Source organism: Neofelis nebulosa, chromosome 2, assembly GCF_028018385.1.
Source record: "Neofelis nebulosa isolate mNeoNeb1 chromosome 2, mNeoNeb1.pri, whole genome shotgun sequence".
Lineage (NCBI taxonomy): Eukaryota > Metazoa > Chordata > Mammalia > Carnivora > Felidae > Neofelis > Neofelis nebulosa.
The window spans coordinates 97768853-97785276 of record NC_080783.1 but is presented as its reverse complement, the minus strand read 5'-3'; the positions used below and the strand labels follow the sequence as shown (position 1 = coordinate 97785276).

The following is a 16424-nucleotide window of genomic DNA, read 5'->3' as shown; positions in this document are numbered from 1 at the left end:
CTTAAAACAAAGTGGATATTTTCCCACACCATTAAAAATGATGACACATTTACTGAATGCAAAAGCGTTTATTGTGGGATATATACTATAGATTATTTTACCTTGTCTCACTTGTACTAGTAAAAATAATGCTACAAAGACTGTGCTTAAACATAAATCTCATTTTAAATCATAAATTATTTCTTTGGAATGGAGCACCGCAAATAGAATTAATGGGTAAAAGCCTTAGAATGTTTTCACTGATTCCTGATACACATTACCATTTGGCCTTCTGTAAAGGCCTTATCGATTTTCACTTCCCCTGGGGTGTATGTGAGTGCTACTCTTCCTTCTCCAGCACCGATTAGTACCATCTAAACATGTTGCCAGTTTTGTAGGCAAAACATCCTCTATTATTATTTAACATTTTATTTCTTTCATTACACGGGAGGCTAATTTTTTCCTATGTTTATTAGCTAATGGTATTTTCTCTCCTGCGAATTGTCTCTTTATATCCTTTGCGCAGATTCCTGTCACAATGTTTCCATTACGAATTTATATTAAATCTTCACGTATTGAGGATAGCAAAAATTGTTTTAGTTCTGATGTCTTCTCTTTTCCTGCTTTTAATTTTGTTTGTAATATATTCAGGCTCATAACATTTAAATGTTTATAAAGTTAAGAAAATCTTTTTCCTTTGTGATTTTCTTCATTGACTTTATAATTAGAAAGTCCATTCCCACCCAAGAGCAATTAAATAGTCACTTTCCTCAAATTTAATAATGTTTCAATTCCCCTTTTTGGTGCACTTACCTCTTTAACTCATATGGGATTCACATTATGCTGTCAGGTAAGCATCTTATTTTCTTTCCAAATAATGAAAACATTGTTCCAGAACATTTACAGACGCAGCCTTTGTCTCCTGGTTGATAGGTGATATCTTTTTAAATTTATTTTATTAAAAAATTTAATGTTGATTTGTTTTTGTGTGTGAGAGATAGAGAGTGTGTGAGTAGGGGTGGGGCAGAGAGAGAGGGAGAATGTGAAGCAGGCTCCAGGCTCAGAGCCTGATGCGGAGCTTGAATCCATGAACTGTGATGTCATGACTTGAGTTGAAGTCAACACTTAACCTACTGAGTCACCCAGGTGCCCTGGCTTTTTTTTTTTTTTTTTTTTTTGAGTTTATTTATTTATTTTGAGAGATAGTGTGTGGGGGGAGGGGCAGAGAGAGCGAGAGAGCGGGAGAGAGAATCTCAAGCAGGCCCCACACTGGCGGCGTGTAGCCCAATGAGGGGCTCACCAACTGTGAGATCATGACTTGAGTCACGGTTGGTGCTTAACTGACTGAGCCACCTAGGCACCCCTGTGATATCTTTTTTAGAAGTACTAAACACTTAAATATGGTAAAGTTATTGTCAGATGACTTATACTGTTTTATTGATTTACCTGATCTAGAGCTATAAGCACACTTTAACTACAAGTTGATACCATTTTAATACTTAATACAGTAAGCCATCATTTGTTATTCTTCTTCCTCTCAAACATTTCTTGTTTTTTTTGTTTGCTTCTTTCTACATTGTCTATAGAATCATTAAGTCCTCCTCATTCCCCTCCTATAATCCAATTGATTTTCACTTCTTTTAAAAGGTTATAATCAACCTTTAAATTATTTGGGGAAGAAATATCAGTTTTGCAATATTTGGTCTTCCCCTGCAGGAACATGGTATACCACTTTATTAAATTCTTGACTTCTCTCGATAAGTTGTATACATTTCTTTAAATGAGTTCTACACTTTTCTTTAAATAGTATTTTATGACCTTCATTACAATTATACACTGAATTTTCCCCAATTATTTTTTGAACCATTATTCCTCACTGACAGAAAACAACTGATTTTTGTAATAGTCATATCTGACCACTTTATTACACTCTTTTATTAATTCTTAGGTTTATTTCACTTAATTTCTCAGGTTTGTAGTATAGAGAATGCCACCTGAAAATAACAATATGTTTTCCCTCCTTTCCAATAGCAGTGCAATTTTACCTCTGAATCATGTATTAAGGGAAGTGGCAGAACTTCCAAAAAGGCATTTACAAAGTATGCTAATCGCTGGCACCATGGTCCTGACTATACTTCAATATCTACAGTATATTTTCCTATTGAGAGTGATAGTGGCTGCCAGATAAAACTCTTTATCTTGGTAAGGAATTTTACTTTTAGTTCTAACTTTCTAAGAGTTTTAAATAGGGATTGGTTTGGAATTGTCTGCAAGACTTTTGGTCTATTTCTCTAAGGTGGCATTGGGTTTTCTTTGTCAGATTTGGGTATCTTTCCCTTCTACTCTAACTTCTGGAATAGCTAGCAGAACATGAGAAGTACCTAATACTTGAAATTTTACAAGAATATGCCCATAGACCACTTGACTAGAGGGACTGAATTCCACTTTAAGTAGATGAGGGACAAATTAGCTGTTAAAGGAAGTGCCAACAACAGTGGAGAAGCAGATGGGCATTTTCCAGATGAGTGATGATGCTGTATGCAGGAAGTGATCTGGGACTTGTCATCACCCTACAGAAGCAATATGGTCTCATAACCCTCACTCCAAAATTTGGTTTGGATGTCGAGACTGATGATACCACGTATGCACCAAAAAGTTATGAAAAGATTTATTACTCACACACTGAGTTTTTCTGGGGAGATGAAGGAAGGTTTCCAGGGAGCTCTGAACATGGCTTGGGCAGCCAGCACTTGCAAGGTATGAACTTTCTGACTGAGACAAAGGAAGCCTTTCTTATCAACTTGCTGAGATGTGGCACAGAAGGGAAAGGAAGAGCGGTGGGATTTGAAAGCTGTCAGCAAACATCCAAAGTGGAAGCCAACTATTTATTTCAGTAGAGGTTGAGGGAGGGGCACAGGAAGACAGACTTGATGATAGAGAGGAAAGGCAAGAAAACTGGTGTCTCTAAATGGCCTTAGGAGTTTGGGAGGCAGGAAAACAGTAATCCTCCTCCACATACTGAAAACTGCATGATGCATAAGGGATTTAGGGTACAAAAGAAATTGTTCTTTTATCTTCACTGGTATAACTTGAATGGCTTACCATTTGGAAGAAAATTTCGTGGATTTATACCATGTACTAGAATTGTGACTTCTGTACCATAATCAGAATATTTGTCATTGAATTCCGAAAAAAAATTATTTTAAACATGCAAGAGTAGAAACAAAGAATTTAGCCTCTTCCTAGCATTATGTCTTCCATTTTGGTACACAGAATTACCTGTAGAATCCAAACAGATAAACTTTCTACAGTCATAAGCAACTGAACCAACACTGTGTAATAATACATACTTATTAATAACATCAATAGCTAAACTTATTGAGAATTTACTACGTGCAAAAGTGCTTAATACTGCATGCATCATCTCATTCAATCTTAGGGCAATCTTAGGTATTCGTATTATTAGTCCTCCTCCTACCCCACTCCCTTTATAGAAGAGGAAAGTGATGATCAAGGAGACTGAGCAATTTACTTCAGATCAAAGAATCAGTAAATGAGGGGCTAAGTTTTCAGCCTAGAACCCTTTGATTCCAAATCACCACTTGCTTTTAACCACTGAGCTGCACTGAATACCTTGTCTATGAACCTACACCATAATAAGTGTGCGGTTCATAGGGTGGGTGTCTGAGCTCATTTGAATCCTAGCTTCCACTTACTAGCAATGTGAGCAAGTTTAAAAAAAATCTGCAAGTTACAATTTTCTCATCTTTAAAAACTAAGATATAACAGTATCTACTTCCTAGGGTTCTTGAGAGGACTGAATGATTAAACATTTTTAAAGGATTCAGTATATTATCTAGTACACATAAATTATGTGCTTAATCTAGGTTAACTCATTTTAGTAATAAGGTCATAGGTAGGAACATTAATTTTTACCTAGGAGTGGTGACAAAATATTTAGAATAATATGTAAAAAAGCACAAATACCTAGGAATTGAAAACCTCTGGGTTGACCTTCAACTCCAACCAATTATTACATAACCAAAGTCAAGCATTTCTGAGGTTGTATAAATGCTTTTCCAACTTAACCTGATCTTTTGCTTAAAAGGTAAACCATTTTGAGGAGGACCTGAGTGGCTCAGTAGGTTAAGTGTCTGACTCTGGATTTTGGCTCAGGTCATGACCTCACAGTTTGTGGGATTGAGCTCCACATAGGGCTCCATGCTGAGCATGAAACCTATTTGGGATGCTCTCTCTCCCTCTCTCTCTCTCTCTCTCTCTGCCCCCCTCCTTCAAAATAAATAGATATCAATAGTAATTTAAAGGAAAAAAAAAAGTAAACCATCTTGAGTACCCTACCCGGCTCTAACATGGATGCTTCAGAGATTCAGATCTCTATGGCAATAAAGCCTCAGGTCTACTTCTTGCCAAGAATTTAGAGAAGCTTCTTCAGTTTAGCCATGAGGTATAAACTCCTACATAAAGATGTCTAATTTACTCATACAGACTCATGTTCACACTCTCTTCCTTGCAGCATGGAAAAGATACTTCCCATTGTGTATTCCTGAAGTTATCATTGGCATTAAATAAGAGGCAGAATGGCTGCCCTACAAGAAGACTCTCATCACTGGACAACACAACTTGGAACCATCTACATAACTATTCAATTTAATGTAATCATTCTTTTAAAAGCCTCACATTCAAAAGACGTTTATTTGGTCAATGCTTTTATTTTTATTTATTTATTTTTAAAGTTAATTTATTTATTTTGAGGCGGGGAGGGGAATAAAGAGAGAGATAGGGAGAGAGAGAATTCCAAGCTGGCTCCATTTTGTCAGGGTGGAGTCCAATGCTGGGCTTAAACCTACAAACCATAAGATAATGACCTGAGTTGAAACCAAGAGCCAGATGCTTAACTGACTTACCCACCAGGCACTCCTGGCCAATGTTTTTCTACGTTAAAGCTTGTTAGCTCCAAAAACCAGCTCATGGTATAAGTGGACACCTCTAATTGTTATAAATTCTTTCTTTAGATTTTCACCCCTAAAATCTTTATTTATTAACTCCTTTTTGCCTTAAGAAATATATTACATCTATCTATATATGATTCCATAAGAAAGCTTTTATAATATTCAGAGACCTAAGTGATATGTCTTCTTGATTTTTCTTTTCCGAAATTAAGTAGCTGTGGCCTGAGTTCTTTCCATCTTTCCCTACAACATGGTTTTTAGATCCCTCTAAAGGCAAACTATTTCATTTTCTTTCCTTTTCTTTTTTTTTTTTTAATACACCTTCTGGTTTGTCAATTTCTCTCTTGAAGTGAAACTATCTGGAACCAAACCCTTTAAGATGTGGCCTGCATGAGGCAGAATGTGGCAGGGCTAATCACAGTGTCTAGAGAAAACATTATCCTTCTATTAAGCATCCTCTGTCTGACTTGGCTCTTAGCACACTCTTGATTCATACTGAATTTATTTTTAACTACTGTCCCAAGTTTTCCTCCGAACGTTAATTGCTTTGAAGCTCCGGGATTTAACAAATTAATTTTTAACCTACAAATGCAGGAACTAACATTTATTACTGTTAAATTTTATCTTGTTTACCACAGCCTACTGTTCTAAGATACTAAGATATTATAGAACATTCAGAATTATGATTTTGACAAGATCACAGCTATTCTCCCTTCCCAGCTAGTACTAACCTATACATTAAAAAACTTGCTTGCCTTCTAATAGTCATGTCAGTGATAACATATGATGAGTAACGTAGTTCTGAAGATAGACCTCTGTGGCATAGGTCTGGAAAGATTTCTCTGAGTTAATTAGTCTTTATTTGGCTAGATCTGTGTACAATGGGGCAGCTGATTATGCATCTATCCAACTGAATGATCCACCAACATATTTCTTAATCCTCTCTGAACATTATCCTGAGTCAAAAGATAGATGCCTTAATGAAATCCTGATACAACCAACTTATAGCAGTCTCATGATAAACAGTTAATTTTTTTTAATCTGTTAAAAAAAAACCACTTTATTTTTAATGAGCTCATGCTGTGTCTTAGTGATTCCATCTTTATCATTTGTTGCTTTCTAGACATTTTCCAGGTACCAATATCAAGTCCCTGTGCTCTGGTTTTTAGAACTTTTTTTTTTTTCCTTTATAGAAATAAGAACTGTATTTTCCCATTTTCTGGTCCTTTCGCTTATCTCCAATATGCCATTTCCTCAGGGATTATCAACAGTGTTTCTAGAATAGTATCCAGTACTTGGAATGCAATTTACCCAGACTGGAGAATGATGAGTCATCTAGGGTTGCTAACTGTCTTACCAGTTCTGGAAATCGATTCTCCCCTTGGGATAATGAACCCATCCTTCCCAGTGTGAGAAACACTTTACAGAGTCTACAGACAGAAAGTACGAGGTGACTAACTCTGCCATTTACTCTTGCTGCTGCAAATGCTGCTGTTTTCATGATGTTACCAAAAGGCCCAAGTGGTTGAGGAAACATATGTGTTTTTTTTCTTCTCAGAAGGATAAGAATAGTACAAGGTTTTAAAAAGCCCTCACCGAATATGCTAGGCCTTGTTAAATATTTTCTATAAAGTATCCCATTTAATTTTTACAATAAAGCTATGATAAAAGTACTGTGATTATTCCCATTTTATAGACGGAAAAAGCTTACAACTGGAGTAGCTAAGGAACTTGCCCTAGGTACAGCTAGTAAGATGTGGACTTGATATTCAAACTCAGGTGTTCCTGATATCAGTGACCATAAGTATTAACCATTATGCCACAGGGCAATTTATTTAAAAAATGTAAATTTGGTTGACACTCTTAACGTTTGGGTTTGGTAAATTTTGGCTTATTAACATTTATATTCAAATATGCTATTATTTTAAATTTGTGTCTCTTGTCCTTTGTAACAGTCCTTTCGTCTAGTGAATGTGCATACCCTTTAAAAATCTGGTTTTATCATTGAACTCCCTGTGTGATTATGTCATTATGTTAAACAGCTCACTTCCTTCCTTCTCACCCTACTGTGGTTCAAGAGATTTGTTATGAGTGTGTCCATGCATGCACAGATGCTGCCACTGTCTTCAAAGTGCCTCCCACGTGCGTGGCCAAGCTGCCCTTTGCCAGGGTAAGTGGCCTCTGTTAGATGAGAGGGCCCTGGTTTCCATCTTAAGGTGATAATGGAGAAATGTCTCTGCAGCACAGAAGTAGGAAGATTTGTTATTTCCTGGGAACCCATTATATGTGTCTATTCTACTTTGTGTTGGCTTCGGTCAACTCTGGGGCTGCTGCCAGGGGGCCCTCCCAGGCCCTCCAGCTGCTTGAGAGCCAACAATCACTGCTGCTGGCTGCTGGCATAACCTGGATGAGCTGGTGAATCAGGGCTGTTTGCACAAGCTATGAAAGTGCGCCAAAGAAGCTCATTGGTGAAAACAGCCAGGTGAGGGAATAGTTCACATAGTTACCTATTCAGCAGAGCCCTCACTCTCAGAGCCTTCTGTCCAAAGTCAGATGCTGACCTCCAGGGACAATACTGTAGTGACAGAAACAGGCAGGCGTGGGGACCTCCTACAGGGCCACACGGGGACTGCTCTGCCTGCAGTCAGCCATGCTCTCCTTCTGTGGTATGATGCCATTTAGGAAAGATCACCAAATTTGAGCTCACGATGTAACAAGAGTTTCCCAATCACGACAGAGCCAAAAATTCAGACACTCTAAAGTTCTTAGCAAAAGAAAGAAGTTTTAAACATATTTTAGCCCCCACATGTGCTTTCAGAGATACCAAATCTGTGACTTTCATGCATAGAGTGAATTTTGTGCTGATCCCAGGCCTGACATGCAACTTCATTTCAGTCAAGCACAAGAAGGCGAGTAAGACAATGTGTTCAAACAGAGAACCCTCAGGCTTTAGATGGAACACTCAGACTTTTTCAGAATATCTAGGGCCCACATTAGAACCTTCAATCCTTTGTGGGCTGTGTTCTCTTTCAGAGTGTCCATGACTTCACTGTTACATTTTCAATGAATCGTTTGATATCTTACTTCTCAAAAACCAGGTAGGGTATACAATCTAACTATTGCTTTGGTTCCTCTTGTTCCATGGATGCTCATTTGCTTTCTTAAGTTTTTCTTTATGGCCTAAAATAATAATAATAATAATAATAATAATAATAATAATAATAATAAAGGGGCACCTGGGTGTCTCGGTCGGTTAAATGTCTGGCTTCAGCCTCTGTCATGATCTTGTCATTCCCAAGTTCGAGTCCCACATTGGATTCTGGGCTGACAGCTCAGAGCCTGGAGCCTGTTTCAGATTCTGTGTCTCCCTCTGTCTCTGCACCTCCCTTGCTCATGCTTTGTCTCTCTCTCTCTCTCAAAAATAAACCAACATTAAAAAAAGTTTTCCTTTACATCCCAAGAAGAATCAGATCCCTCCCGATGCTCAGAGTTAAGCACACAGTTATGACCCCCTCTTCTCCCTCTGCTCTCAGAGAGGGAAGCTACTTCCGAGACAGGTCAAGAATTTATGAGAGGCGCTGCTTGCCGCAGCCTGAAATTCCAGCAGGCTAGCTGAGATCCCACACCACTACTTCTACTGATGGTTTCTTTCAAATCAGATGAGATTAATCATCCTCCACCTGCATACTCTGGCTTCATCTCTCAACCCTCCTGATATGTGCTGTGCAGCTGTAAGCTACTCATTTCTGAGTACAACTTCACAAACTTCTAGTTTACTTCCAGACTTGACTTTTACCCCTAAAGGATATTAGAAAAAACATGGTTTTCACAACCTACTAATTGCATATTAAATAAACTGAATAAATCATTCATTTATTTAATAAACTAAATTATTGTGGTTTCTTTCCTGCACCTAACGTTTGGAGCTGGGCTATGCCCTGGATATGAAAGCCAAATCATAAATGTGGACGGTGCTCATTTACTGATAACCCACTATGTGCCAGTTGCCTACATAACATAGTCCAACGCTGAAATGTTATGTGGTAATCATACAGGCCTACATTACTAATTTATAAGAAAAAAAAATCAACTAATGGGCACAGATATTCAAGTCACATGGTGGTTCAGAGAATAGGCTCTGGAGCCACATGGCCTGGGATCTGACACTATTAGCTGTGTGATCTTAGCTAAGACTTTGAACCTCTCTGTGTCTCAATATCCTTTTGTGTACCCACAATAAGAGCAGCTGCTATAAGCTTTTGCAAAGAGCAACTACGAAGTGAAAAGTGCTTAGAACATGTTGGCTACATAGTTCTCTCTCAATGAACGTGAACTGTCATCTTAATTTTCATTATTATTTATAAACCAGGGATTGACCCACATGGCAGATTCTAAACATTACAGATGTGAAGAGCCGTTTTGGGGTATAAGCTTCCACCAAAATGACTCAGACAACACCATGTACATCGTGCGCTTATGGTAAAAATTTGTTGAATGAACATTTGAATAAACAGGCCTTCAATTTTTAATATACCCGCAAAGAACAGGACCAGCACCGACTGCATGGAGAAAATTCTCATCATAATTTTCCATCTTCTCTATCCTCGATTAGCATACTTCTCCTCTTCCTCAATCTACAAGTAAATTTGAAAAACTAATGGAATTCAGATTTATTTATGAAAATGAATCTGCTTCTTTGTTTAGGGCAATGGACCCAGTTGGTAATATTTCTCAAGGTGTTTTTTTTTTTTAAGATTCTTAAAGGAAACATATAGTTAAAACTCAAGCCAGTTTAATACACCTTGAAAAATAAGCATAAGAGCCTTAATTGCCTTTTTCTTGGCATACATCAATTCCTACACATAAAAATGCAGCACCGAATAACAATAGTGAGCCACGTTCCTTTTAAATAGCACATCCGTGTGAATACTAGCTGTCTATTATGTTTCTTAAAATCTAGGAGGCTGAACCATATTTGTGAAAAGAAACTTTTTAATAAAATTTAAAAAGCCTAATTCTCGTGCAAGGAAGAAAAGCTAGAAATGTCTTTCTCTCTCTCTCTCTTTTTTTAATTAATACAAAACCTCCCCACATGCTTCAAAACAGTAACAACGTGATGTTAATATAACTCATTATAACTGCAGTCGTTTATTACAGAACATTCTAGGCAAAAAATAATGCTGTGTAAAATATAAGAAAGAGGGAAGAGGACATTTGGGGAATTATAAGCAATTTCCTTTTCAGATAGAAGTTTATAAGTCCTAACAGAGTTCTGTTGTCCCTTTGACCAGTACTCACAAGTATTCCCATAGAATGATACTTCCATTGAAATATAACCCTACATTTGGGGAGCCTGGGTGGCTCAGTCAGTTAAGCATCCGACTCTTGGTTTCAGCTCAGGTCATGATCTCATGGTTCTTAAGTTTGAGCCCCTCGTCATGCTCTGCACCGACAGTGCGAGTCTACCTGAGATTCTTTCTCTTTTCCTCTTTCTCTGCCCCTCCCATGCTCAAAGTCTCTCTCTCAAAATAAATAAACAAACGTTAGTGCGTGTGTGTGTGTGTGTGTGTGTGTATATGTGTGTGTGTGTATGTGTGTATATATATATGTGTGTGTGTGTGTGTGTGTATATATATATATATATATATATATATATATATATATATTCCTAAATTTTTTCTTAAAGTAGATTTCAGAAGCCTGGATATATTTTTTTTCATTTTAGAAAATCAAAATGAAGTTATAACAGTGTTATTATGCACATCAGTGACTATTTTCACATAGAGCCCCAAAATTTTACGCTAGAAATAGTCACTGAAAATTCAAGTACACTCCCCATGTCCCACTGGTTTTTAGGGGAGCTAAAAAATGCCTTGACACTGGTGGTCAGAAATGAGTCCTGGAATTGATTTCACTTATTAGAAGATGTGACCCTGCCTGTATCTCTTCTTTGTTCCTGATATCTATAAATTGAAGGGAATAGAATCAGAATCAACTGGAAGTTAAAAAGCAATCCCTCCCTCCCCTGACAAACACACACATACCAACTTCATTACAGAGTTTTTAAAGCCTAAATGGTTGGGCGTTATGGGCAGGAAGACTGTACTTTTTATAGAGAACACATGTGATCTTGTTGCACAGCCTGGTTGAAGGACCTCTTGGTTCTATGATCGTTGAAGTTATTCAGAGATTGAAGATCTGTGCATTTCACTGTCCATAAATTTTATTTCAATAGAAAAAGTGATAGTTTTGGGGCACCTGGGTAGCTCAGTCAGCTAAGCATCTGACTTCAGCTCAGGTCATGATCTCGCGGTCCATGGGTTCAAGTCCCGTGTCGGGCTCTGTGCTGACAGCTCAGAGCCTGGAGTCTGCTTCGGATTCTGTCTCCCTCTCTTTCTCTGCCCCTCCCTCACTCATGCTCGCTCGCTCTTGCTCTTTCTCTCTTTCTCTCTCTCAAAAATAAATAAACATTAAAAAAAATTTAAAAAGTGATAGCTTTGTGATTCTGATGGTCACTGAAAATGTTATTGGAAGCCACTGGGTAAAAACATCTATCCGGCGAGGAAGTGTGCATCTCTGGATATGTGAGCTCTGTGGCTTCACCACTGGAGCAACACTGCTATGTTCTGACATCCCAGAGAAATCATCAGTTCCCATCCTGAGTGTCCTCAGTGGCAATTTAAGATGTAGCCAGAACTCAACCAGACATCAAGTAAAGCTATGGTGAACATGTCTGTGGCATACCTTTCATGTCAACCATGACGTTCCTAAGAATTTATCTAAGGACAGAATTTAAATGACAATTACAGATGTGCACAAAAGATTCAGGTGCAATATCCATATGATGAGCCTAAGTCAGGATGGGTCACTTGATGCACCTGCCAGACTTAAGGCCAGGGCAGTGCCGGTGTGTGTCTGCCTGAGTTCATGTTCTTCGGAAAGGAAGTCTGCAAGGCGAGAAACAGAAAATTCCGCGGTGTTATATCATAAAGGAAAAGGAGAGGTGGGCATGCTGTGTGCTTTCCTATAGAGAAAGGGACAGGAGGCTCAAGTGGATGGGTCTATCTTTTGATAGGATTTGGGGACTAGTACTCTCATCCCCGGAATGACACTTTGGGGCCCACAGGGGAAAGTGGCGTTCCTGCCATTTTTTTCCCCCTAGGAGACCTAGGGAATGCAAAACAATAGGAACAAAATATCTGAGTTAAGGCACAGCAGAGCCCTCAAGATTATTAGTTGTGCAAAACTGAAGACAGAATATAGCCTAGTGAGGGAGACATCAGGGTCCTTGTGGGGGTTCCTAGAGCAGCAGTCACAGACAGGGGCCTTCTCTAAATTGCTTTCCACCCAGGGCTGTGTGTATTGGAGGGTCAATCAGGGAATGGGAGAATGTGTTTTCATGTACATATAAATGAGCTTTCTGGGGATTTCTGAAATGACTGTGGAGCAGTTGTTTTTGTGTGTGTGGAGGGAGAAGAGTGAACTGAGCTTCTGTATCATCTGGAGGTGGGAGAAGATGGAAAAGAGCCAGCAACATTTGAGTCCTTCATGTGACATAATATGAACTCATAGGCAGATGAGTTAGGGAGATGGGGGAGTTACACTTATAATATAGTAAATTTGGAAACAAAGAAAATGTCCAACAGTAGTGAGTGAGAATTAAGTGAACTATCACACATCCATACAATGTAAGGCAGGGCTATATGACTCAAAGAATAACTGTGTATATTTTCTATGTATTTCACAGCCCACTATTCTCATTCTCACTGTTACTCCAAGAGCATCCTGAGACCTCAGTGAGCAGAGGCAAAGCTCAGAGAATTTGACTGCCAAAGTGAAGACAGTAATATTCATGTCTGCAGAGCCTGCCCCCTTTTCTTATCAGCATCCACAGATGGGAAATTCTGCTGCTGAAGGAAACGTGGGGCAATTAAGAGGGGCTGGCAAGTTCCGCCTGGGGTTAAAAATGTCACCATGCGTACAGTGACCATAAACTTTATGATCAAGCATGGTCACTACTGAGACTGAAAGAAGGCACTAATTGGATGGGCAACTGGGGCTTACAGTGTCCCATTTATGCATGGGGCTGGTGGACCCCCTGCCATTGTTACAAATGGAAAATGGATCACTACACAGCCATTAAAGTTGAATCTATAAACCACACATTATGATGTGTAAAGGCTCCACCTGTGACATTATAAAAAGTCATATTACAAAACGGTACATGTATATGCTCCCATTAAAATAGGAAAATACATAGAAAAGAATAACTGGAAGTCCACATGTGGAGAAGAATGATTATTCCTGGGTAACTGTATAAAAAGGATATTTAAATTCTATAGTTTTCAATGTATGTATTAATGAACATTTATTACTTATACAACTAAATTTTATGTAAAAAATATGAAACAAAGTTGATGTTGGACCAAAAGCTTAAAATTTTTTTAATGTTTTTATTTATTTTGAAGGAGAGAGAGACAGAGCATGAGCAGGGGAGGAGCAGAGAGAGGGAGACATAGAATTTGAAGCAGGCTCTAGGCTCTAAGCTGTCAGCACAGAGCCTGATGCGGGGCTGGAACTCATGAACTGTGAGATCATGACCTGAACCAAAATTGGACACTTAACCAACTGAGCCACCAGGCGCCCCCAAAGTAGAGTTTATATGTGGCACTAGATGCTTAATTCTGAAATACAAATTCTTGCCAACATTTGGAATTATGGCTACTGTTTTTCAGTGGACTCAAGTTATAATTTTCTCAAGGATATGATCTGTGTCTTATTTCATGTTTTACACATTTATAGGGATTGGGATAACACCAGTTTGTAGTGTGGATATAGGTTAATATGTGGCCTCTGTTCTGGGGTAATCAGATTGAAATATTACATTTTAGGTCTTGATTCTCTAATGCAAGATTTACATAACAGTGAGACCCAAATCCTCAGTACTGATGCCTATTAAAGCTCATAGAATGACTTCCATGTACCCTCTGTCAGGCAGTATTCTAAGCTGTCTACATGCTTTATTTAATTCTTACCATTATCCTATGAGAGACTACGAACTCTTATCATGCCTATGTTATAGATGGGAAAGCTGAGTTAGAAAGATGGGCAGTGACTTGTCCAGGGAACTAAAATGCATCATCTCTCCTCCATCTACAATGGCCTTTCTGAGACTACTCAGCTGCTCTTAAGTCCACTGGAAAAAGGAGAATTTCAGTGGTTTTCAACCTTGGTGAAGATTTTATGCAAATAGCTGTTTTTTTCTTAATTTTAATATATACCTTTTTATAACTCACCTATAAGATACATACGTTTGGTTGCTTATTATAAATAATTTGTTTACAGGTACACTTTACTGTTATACTGAAAAGGGCATTGCAATTATAGTTCACAGACTCAGGCAACATGGCCCTTTAACTTCCAAAATGGGTCACTTCTGGTTTGTCCTTTAATCTACTAGGATGGTTTGTTCCTTTGTTGTAAAAACTTGCTGATGCTCTAGTGAAGGTATCTTTTCTGCTGTAAAATCTGTAATTCTATGATTATTTTTATTTGCTGACCAACCTGAAGAACAAACATAAACAGTGCTGATGAACGTTCTTTGACTTGACTGGCTCCAGACCAGGGAGACACAGATACGCTGGAGTACCTGTGTTCACGAGCAGAAGTGGGACTTCACTATCCAGTCCCCATGGGCTCTTGACTGAGGCCATCTGAAACACTAGCCTATAACTCTCATTCCTTTTAACGTGTCTTTAGGGCTACAAACAGTAAGACTTCCTTCCCACCAATCACTCCATCACTTTACTCTGAATTCCACTTACCTCATTTCATAAATTTACTTTCTCTGGGGATCTTTCTATTCCTCTGAAGAAGGACCAATTTAAATCATCATTAAATCATCACATTAAACACCAGTTACCACTGGCTACAAGCGGAGCCAAGAAGTGTATTATAGCGAGTCTTAAAATGCTGTCCATGCCTTTTTAATTTTAACATAAAATCAGAACTAGCTATTTTATCATGGAGGATTTAATAAGTTTACCTTTTAAACTAATGGACTATAATGGGTTCCTTAAATTTTGCATGTAAAAACCCCTGGGATGGGAAACTTTCAATTTCTCCTTAGTAACTCATCACTATAAATCAGATTCTTTTAATATACTAAACACCAATGCCGTAAGGAGCTCAGAAGGAACTTGTACCATTTTCCTTCTGATGTTTCGGCCACAAGGAAAGGCTAGTTTATTTCTGAAAGGTAGCACTCAAAGCAATTTCATTTTATTTCCCTCCACAGAAGATATCAGATATTTAAGCACTCCCATAAAAGATCTACCCTTAGATATTTCAGAATGACCAGTTTCTTGGAGATTTCATTGGTTTCTCCCTTGCCAGAGAATATTTTTTTTTCCTAAATAGGTTTTAATTCTGTCATCGTACATTCAGTGAATATTTTATAATATAATATTGGTTTTTTTCACAGCCAGTAGTTAAATATTAATAGTATAACACATTTATTGGATCGTTTCCCCTCCAATTAAAATGTTGCACTAATTATGATAATGGTGCTGATATTATAACATCGATAATGTCAATGCTATTGTAAAATAACAACATTGATTTATTTTTGGTCCTTCTCCAACACTTTGCATTCATCTAGATTTCTAAAATAATAAAAAAAAGGATGATAAAATCTAAGTTGATTCAAAGGTCAGTATAATGTAAATAACAATGCTTTCTGAAGATTCCAAGTTTAAGAAAAGCCATGAAAAGAAACTGTTTCCTGAATACTGCACAGTTAATCACAATCTGGTCCCTAAAGTTCTCCTACAGTGAAAGGTCTACACACTGTCAATTATCAGGATGAAAACTCAAAGTTGTTTTTAAAAATTCATGCTTTCAAACATCTGATTTCAAACAAAAGAAAGATATCCCCATTCATTCACAGAGTTGGTACCATGTTAAGTCATGGATGGCCTGGATTAGCTTATTCTTTAATGATTAAAGGATCTAATGGTTCATTTCATGGGCCTACAACCTCAAGTCAAAGGGGGGAATAGAAATTGTCAAGTTTTCTTTATTTCAACTTAGCCAATGTGACATTTCATATGGCAAAGTGGATTTGCAGTGACAAGAGAGGAAACGGATTTACATGCATGGTTGGACAGTTGATATAGCCCTCTTGGTCTGGGGCGATAGAGAAGAGAGTGAAAACCACACATAGAGGCAGGACACTCCAGGATGGTGTTTACTTCAGCTACGAATTCATCAATTACCATGCCACTGAGAATCCCAAGATTATAATATGCCATGCAGTCAGAGGATGTGGAGGCGCAGAGCCTCTGGTAAAGAATGTTCCCGTCTATCCTGTTTTGATTGTGGGTTCTGCACAGTGGCACACAGAGCCCGTTGGAACCAGGGCATCTGGAGAGAGGGTGGGCGTGAACTGCAGCTGAGGGGGAATCGTTCACTGAA

General features: G+C 38.2%; 1 protein-coding gene and 1 long non-coding RNA gene across 8 annotated transcripts in view; one reads left to right on the top strand and one right to left on the bottom strand.

The window, feature by feature from the left end:
• The window catches only part of NCKAP5 (NCK associated protein 5), a 980982-nt gene that overhangs the window by 232954 nt on the left and 731604 nt on the right, over positions 1-16424 (bottom strand). The window lies entirely within an intron of this gene.
• On the top strand, positions 7967-13112 carry LOC131503788 (uncharacterized). Its single transcript, XR_009257604.1, has 2 exons — positions 7967-8047; positions 12697-13112. It is a non-coding gene; the product is annotated as an uncharacterized LOC131503788 (long non-coding RNA).